Here is an 8,802-nt window from a genome sequence, read left to right as displayed (position 1 = left end):
TCTCTCCCTTTGTGCAGGGTTTGAACTCAGTGAAAAAGAAAGATTAAGAGCACCTACTTAAGCAGTGCTCCTGCATCAGAGCAGTGGTGAAGTTTGCAAATGTTCAAAAATGCATTATCAAGCAGTATGAAATGATTTTCCAGGAGTGAGAGAGAGGGTTGGCATTTTCCTGCAGAGAATGAAAGAAAATCAGTGTGTAAATCATTCAATATCACGCTCATGCACACACTTATACTAATTAAAGAGTTCCATTGCTGTAAACTTGGGAATAGGGTCTCTTCCCTTTCCCCCAGCTCGGGAAGTTACACAATGCAAAGGTATACAAGTTAAAACCAGATGGAAATATAAATAAACACAGTGGGCGTGGAATGATTTTTCTCTCTGTTTCCATTGTGCGAGTCTGGACAGAGTAGTAACGGACAATTCTTCTTCACTGAATCAAATTTGAACCTTTTGAAGGTCTGAGGCTTTATGTGTCCCAAGAGGAAGGAAATGGCCAGTGTGAGTTGGTGAATTTATGGTGAATTCAATATGGTAGCATATTTCAAAACTTTGCAATTTGGAAGAAATGATGGAGCCTGTCATCACATCGAATTTTCAACTCAAATGACATAAGGTGAAGAGCCAGCATGGCTTTTCCATTGTTAACAAAATGATGAATGATATTTGTTTCCCTTTGTTCCTTTATTTCTTTTTAGGGGAATTATACTCGGAACAATGAATCTGGGAAGTAATTTCATGACTGGGATAAATGTTCCTCACCACCATTTCGCTCTCCTGAGGAGATCTGGTAGTTAAGTGAAGTGGAGGCCATCGTATGGGTTTAGCTTAGAATATTGCAAGATGATTAGTGATCAAATCCTTGAAGTAGCAGTAAGGGGTTGTGAAGTATCTGGTTCCACCTGGTCAAGTCCTGTCATGAACTGTCCACTCCATTCTGAAATTCGACAAAACTGCGATGAAGTGTGATGATTATATTAAAATATGGACCAGATGTGATTTATAGAGCAGGTAACTGAAAGGTTGCATAATATTCGAAACTGTTTTATGCAATTGGATCTCTGATCTAATAAGTGGCTCGTTTTGTTTCAATTTTCTCAGGTTAAGCTGCCCAGTAAAATTCAAATCTGATCAGGGATCCCACCAAATTCACCACCAACACGAAGTCTGCCATCTCCAAACATGTTTTGTTCCTCTCACATTTATTAGTATTGCCAAATCAGTGAACTTGAATACTAAACTGTGAGGAGTGAAATGGTTACCTTGTGCAAAGACCAGCGAAAGAGATCCTATGATTCAGGCAGACAATAATCAATCAATCCGTTGATGTCAGGAGCTCTGACTATTTAATTACTGGCTGAGTACTGTAGATACAGACAATTTCAGAAGGAGAAAAGGTCACTTAGATCTTGCTGACATTCAGCTCTCCTTGTGATTCCTGAAGGCCTCAAGGGAATCCTCTCTCTCTGGTGATGTACTGCGGCAGAGCAGGAATGCTAATAAGAGACCTTAGAGGTCAGAGCTGGATGTTGCACATTGGGCTGTCTGTATAGCTATCACAAAATAGGGGAGCTTGTTTGTTTTCATTTCTTGCCCTATTTTCGAGCATTTATGATGCAACTGAGGTTGACTATGCTAGCCAAAAAGGAAAGCTCAGCTATGCCCTTGTAATTATTTTTGTTGCACACGTGGATTGTTTTTAGTGTGACATCCAATCAACAGTGTGCCAGACACTCTTCCAAAGTCTCTGTAATTCTCTGGTTCCAGTCATGAGATGTCATGGGCCTTCTGATCTAACTTGTACAGTCAAGCTTGTTGGCTGACCAGTTGTATCCACTTGCAACTTCACACTGGACAGTTACGAGCGTAGTTGCAGCAAGGAAAACGTGCAAGAAGCACAATGACTACTTCATGCCCACGGTTCCTGAACAATTACTGCACTAATCTGTGGCAGCAGTGGGTGCTGCAAGATGGAATATAGTCAGGGAGGATGTCAGGTGACCACCTCACATTGATACAAGGTCAGTTTATGAATGGCATTGATACAGTCCTAGGAGAATACCATGAAATGACTGTCTACTATATCTAGCAGAACGACCTAGCAGTAAAACTGAAGAGAAACCTTGGCTGACTTCCTTTCCTTATCCAGGGCAGTGAGGCCTGTTCCATCTTCAAACTGTAAAATAAAACTAATGAATAGTTCGAGTTGAAATACTGACCTTCCTTTTTCACATTTTGATTGCATTTTTCATCTGACGATTTGGAAATTATTGAGGATTCTAGAAAAGAAGATCTATTGTAAGTTCCAGTTGTTATCGAAGAGAGTCCGAAATTGAGTCTTGTGTTTCCACTAAACTGAAACTGCACAATTTCATCCAGTGTGAGAGATAACTGTCTGTCAGTGTTATAAACAACTCACTGGAGGAAGAGCCTCCACAAATATTCCCATCCTCAATGATGGAGGAGCCCAGCACACATGTGAAAAAGACAAGGCTGAGGCATTCGCAGCAACCTTCAGTCAGAAGTGCCGAGTTGATGATCCACCTCGGTCTCGCCCGGAGATCTCCAGTATCACAGATGTCAGTCTTCAGCCAATACGATTCACTCCATGTCATACCAAGAAATGTCCGAAGGCAGTGGATACTGCAAAGACTATGGACCCTGACAATATCCCGGCAACGGTACTGAAGACTTCTGCTCCAGACCTTGCTGCACCCCTAGCCAAGCTATTCCAGGACGGCTACAACACTGGCATCTACCTGACAATGTGGAAAATTGCCCAGGTAAACCCTGTACACAAAAAGCAGGACAAATCAAACCCGACCAATTACTGCCCGATCAGTCTACTCTCCATAATCAGCAAAGTGATGGAAGGAGTCATCAACAGAGCTATCAAGCGGCACTTACTCAGCAATAACCTGCTCACGGACACTCAGTTTGGGTTCCATCAGGATCACCAGCTTCTGACCTCATTACAGCCTTGGGTCAAACATGGACAAAGAGCTGTATGCCGGAGGTGAGGTGAGAGTGACTGCCCTTGACATCAAGGCAGCATTTGACTAGGTATGACATCAAGGATCCCGAGTTAAACTGGAGTCAATGGGAATCGGGGGAAACTCTCGGCTGGTTGGAGTCATTCCCGGCACAAAGGAAGATGGTTGTGGTGGTTGGAGGTCAATCATCTCAGCTCCAGGACATCACTGCAGGAGTTCCTCAGGGTAGGGTCCTAGGCCCCAACCATCTTCAGCTGCTTCATCAATGACCGTCCATCCATCATAAGGTCAGAAGTGGGGATGTTCGCTGATGACTGCACAATGTTCAGCACCATTCGCGACTCCTCAGATAATGAAGCAGTCCATGTCCAAATGCAGCAAGACCTGGACAATATCCAGGCTTGGGCTGACAAATGGCAAGTTACATTGACGCCACACAAGTGCCAGGCAATAACCATCTCCAACAAGAGAGGATATAACCATCGTCCCTTGACATTTAATGGCATTACCATAACTGAATTCCCCACTATCAACATCTTGGGGTCACTATTGACCAGAAACTGAACTGGACCAGCCATATAAATACTGTGGCTACCAGGGCAGGTCAGAGGCTGGGAATCCTGCGGAGTAACTCACCTCCTGACTCCCCAAAGCCTGTCCACCATCTACAAGGCACAAGTCAGGAGTGTGAGGGAATACTCTCCACTTGCCTGGATGAGCGCAGCTCCAACAACACTCAAGAAGCTCGACACCATCCAGGACAAAGCTTGATTGCTCCCCCTTCCACAAACACTCAAACCTTCCACCACGGACGCACAGTGGCAGCCGTGTGTACCATCTACAAGATGCACTGCAGCAACTCACCAAGGCTCCTCAGGCAGCACCTTCCAAACCCACGGCCTCTACCATCTAGAAGGACAAGGGCAGCAGATACCTGGGAACCCCACCACCTGGAGGTTCCCCTCCAAGTCACTCACCGCCCCGACTTGGAAATATATCGGCCGTTCCTTCACTGTCGCTGGGTCAAAATCCTGGAACTCCCTCCCTAACAGCACGGTGGATGTACCGGGAAACTCCCTGAAAAACCCGCCACTAATTAACTTTGAAACTTTTTGGGAGAATCGAGCCCTTTCTATTTGCGGCAACAAAGAAATATAACAGTTTCCCTGTTAGAAGGTCAGCAGTAATAAAACACACAGCAAGTAAATATTTCAATCTGATATTAACTGTGAATTTGAGTTGATCTTATCCTGTACCAGTGTCAAAGGAAGTATTGAGCAGGTTTTGCCTTTCACTAATTATAATGATTACCGCTGTGCAAAATGGGTTTGATTTTGTGAAATGTATAAATGATTACTGTGAAGTAATAATAGTATAGGGCATTTTAATTGAAGGGCAGTGGAGAAATTTACTGAGTTTGAAACCCCTGCTGTGATCAAGAACAAGAAATCTGCACAGCAAAATTCCTTATTATTGACTAATGACTGCCGTTGCCAATAATGTAAAACAGCAATTTAATAGAAATAGTCTGAGGAGAATTGGGAGGATGTGCGCTGACCTCAATCAGTACGATTGCATTGCAATGGTGCCTCTTTTCAATTCATGAGGGGCATAGACAGAGTGGATAGTCAGAGGCTTTTTCCCAGGGTAGAGGGGTCAGTTACTAGGGGGCATAGGTTTAAGGTGCGAGGGGCAAGGTTTAGGGGAGATGTACGAGGCAAGTTTTTACACAGAGGGTAGTGGGTGCCTGGAACTCGCTGCCGGAGGAGGTGGTGGAAGCAGGGACGATAGTGACATTTAAGGGGCATCTTGACAAATACATGAATAGGATGGGAATAGAGGGATACGGACCCCGGAAGTGTAGAAGATTTTAGTTTCGACGGGCAGCATGGTCAGCACAGGCTTGGAGGGCCGAAGGGCCTGTTCCAGTGCTGTATTTTTCTTTGTTCGTTGTTTGTTCTTTGATACCCGCAACAGGCTCTGTTTGGGAACGCTGAAAGAACAGCTAAAATGGCCGCTGGAAGGTTCAAAAGCAGACTGATTTTATTGTACAATGACCATATCAGAGTGATTGTCATTTCAACTGAAAGACTCTCAGGAGTTCTCACTGCTGCTGTGCTAACTGTGCTGCAGTAAGTAGATGCCCCAGCGAGGAGAAAGCCTATTTACACCTACGTATGATGCTCATTCTGGGATTTAGTCACATGTCATAAATATTCTCTCATTTATCAGGGATCTCACCAATCTCACATTTTATTTGCAGCTAGAGATTAAGAGAAACCTCCATGAAAATGGGTAACTCTTTCAAAGTGTCACTTGCCTGGGTTAGGATCCAGGAATACTACAACAATGGAAGCACCACTCTGTTCTGCGCAAGACCAATTGAAATTTACATTTGTATAAGTGAATACAATGATTCCCTTTCTGGAGCATGGATGGTCCATTGACATGAGAGAGGACGGTAGAGAAGCAGGGAATATTCTGAACAGTTTAGGAATTGAAATCGCAACTGTTATCTCTTGGGTAGGAAAAAATTCTCCACAACTGTTCCTCTTTTTTTTTATAACTTCCTAATATGCGGTTTGTGTGCACCGACACTTGAACTTTTCTTTATATGTTTGGATCGGTTGTAAGGGTTTGTTCTGTGCCTCATGAAGAGATCTCAAGGCTTGTGTAGTTGAATATTAAGTGTTTATGATTAACAACAATTAACTATGTACATTTGCGGGATATAGTCCTACCTAGTGGTCTTCATGCTAGACAACTGTTCTCCGTCCACTACCATGTGACTCTCTACAACAGGGTTCCCCAGCCTTTTCACAGAATCACAGAAGAGGCCCTTTGGCCGATCGAGTCTGCACCGCTGCATGAAAGCCACCTGACCAACCTACTCCCATTTACCAGCACTTGACCGATAGCCTTTCAAGTTACTGTGTGCCAAATGCTCATCCAGGTACTTTTTAAAGATTGTGAGGTAACCCACCTCCAGGCCGTGCACCACCCAGGTCACCATCCTCTGGGTAAAAGGGTTTTCCTCAAATCTCACCGATTTTGGAACTGAGCCTTGAACTGAGGGGAACAGCTACTCCATATCTGCCCTGTCAATGCCCCTCATGCCCTTGAATCCTTTATGATCTCTCAGGATTACTGATGAAAATTCTTATTGTGTTGAAGAGTTCAGCCACATAAAATTATTGTTTTCCCGCAATATGTACAAACATACGCATCCGAATTTCAAGATGTCTTTTGTATAAGTTTATTACAATTAAAAGTTCTTTTATTTAAGAAAATCTTCCTTTTTTTGTCAATTTTAATGGGATGTTGGAAAGTTGGATTCTCATATTGGACACACACCTCTCGCTAACCCAAGCCCACACACTCCCACTTCTCTCACACAAGCGCACCACTCACCTCTCTCTCACACGCAAATACACACTCTTTCACACACACACACTCACCTCTCTCTCACACACTCACCTCTCTCTCACCAAGCCCACACACACAACCTCTCTCACACATGCACACATTCACCTCCCACACACGCAATCTCTTACACACACACACACACACACCTCTATCTCACATACACTCATCACCCTCTCACATATGCAGCAGGGTAGCATGGTGGTTAGCATAAATTCTTCACAGCTCCAGGGTCCCAGGTTCGATTCCCGGCTGGGTCACTGTCTGTGTGGAGTCTGCACGTCCTCCCCCTGTGTGCGTGGGTTTCCTCCGGGTGCTCCGGTTTCCTCCCACAGTCCAAAGATGTGTGGGTTAGGTGGATTGGACATGCTAAATTGCCCGTAGTGTCCTAATAAAAGTAAGGTTAAGGGTTACGGGTATAGGGTGGATACGTGGGTTTGAGTAGGGTGATCATGGCTCGGCACAACATTGAGGGCTGAAGGGCCTGTTCTGTGCTGTACTGTTCTATGTTCTATGTTCTATGCACATATTAGCCTCTCTCCCACACTCAACTCTCCTGAGACTCACACTCAACCCTCTCTCACACACATTCAACCCTCTCATGCGCACACTCAACCCTCTCTTACATACCACACTCAACCCTCTCATGCGCACACTCAACCCTCTCTTACATACCACATTCAACCCTCTCACACACTCAACCCGCTATCGCACACTCAACCCTCTCTCACACATGGGGCTGTTTAGCACAGGGCTAAATCGCTGGCTTTGAAAGCAGACTAAGGCAGGCCAGCAGCACAGTTCAATTCCCGTATCAGCCTCCCCGAACAGGCGCCGGAATGTGGCGACTAGGGGCTTTTCACAGTAACTTCATTTGAAGCCTACTCGTGACAATAAGCGATTTTCATTTTCACCACACTCAACCCTCTCTCTCACTCACTCAATCCTCTCTCACACGCAAACTCAACCCTTTCTCACACACTTTACCCCAAAATACTGACAATACAATATTTCTGTGCTCCCCCTTCTTCCCAGCTCAACCCTCTCTCTTACAGACCCAACCCTCGCTCACGCACACTCAACCCTCTCTCTCTCTCTCACACCCACACACACACATCTCTCTCACTCACACACAGACAGTCATTTCCTTCTCTCACACACACAAAGACAGACCCCAACCCTCTCTGTCACATGCTGGTGATTCCCCTTTACCTTGCACCCCAGCCCTTGCCCTGCTTTCCAATTGACCGTGCTCTCAGTCCTGTTCTGAGGCTTGCTCTCCCTCTTGCTCCCACTCTGACAACTGCTTCCATCTCACTCCCACACCAAGGCCTTCTCGCCCCCACTCTGAACCGCAATCCCTCTTGCTCCTGCTCCCACTATGAGGCCTATCATAATATACATCCATGTATATGATGGAGTGCAGACAGGCATTGATTGACACACAGGATGACCAGTGAGCACACAGAACACAGCAGCCAATCACCAGACAGGACACGACCACTATAAAGCCAGAGCGCACTAGTTTTCCCGCTCTCTCGGGACCCAGCCTCTGAGACAGTCAGAGCTCGTGAGCGAGCCAGTTCAAACACCATGCGGTAGCTAGTAAGTCTGGTCAGGCTGGTGTCAGGTCTCCAGTCAAGTCAGCATAGTGCCAACCCACAGTTGAACATGCAATATAGTTAGATGTTAAATAAAATCGTGTTGCATCTCATCAAGTGTTGGAAGTCTGTCTCTCGCTACACTGCATCAAGTGTAGTCCACATCGACCCAGCCTGCCCAACACATCAAGGCCCACGGCCATATTGCTCACGTTCCGAGGCTCACCGACCCTCTCTCTCCCGTTCTGTTCGCACTCGAGGTCCTGCTTCCTGCTTCCCCTCTCGCTCCGTCTCTATAGCCCGCTTTCCACATCACTCTGCTGTCCGTGCTCACCCTGATCTGGAGATTTGAGTTTTGTGCTGTTCCCAGCTTGTCCAATCAGAAGCTAATTTCTCCAGAACCCAGCCCGATTGGATAGGCAGCTCCATAGAATGTTTCAAATTTTGTGTACGAGCCTGGCCTGCTGTGGAATATCAGGGAGGTTTTGCGGAACCCAATTTGGGAAACCTTGATCTACGTCATATGTGGGCAGGATTGTTCTCCAATCTCACTTCAACTCTTGCATGCCAAACACTGTTATACTACACCTTCCCCCAAGTCTTTACCTCAAAATACTGACAATACAATTTTTCTGTGCCTCCCCTTCTTCCCAGCTCAGTGTTTGACTTTATAAATTGGTATAGTCTGGATGTTTGACTCCTCTTCCAGGTCCTGTTCGATGCAAGTTTGGATGAATGGTTGGCTCAGTTGCTTTAGGAAATCTTTTCTTGGTTTGAAGTGGAAA

Source organism: Scyliorhinus canicula, chromosome 26, assembly GCF_902713615.1.
Source record: "Scyliorhinus canicula chromosome 26, sScyCan1.1, whole genome shotgun sequence".
Taxonomy (NCBI): Eukaryota; Metazoa; Chordata; class Chondrichthyes; order Carcharhiniformes; family Scyliorhinidae; genus Scyliorhinus; species Scyliorhinus canicula.
This window is presented reverse-complemented; position numbering follows the sequence as displayed.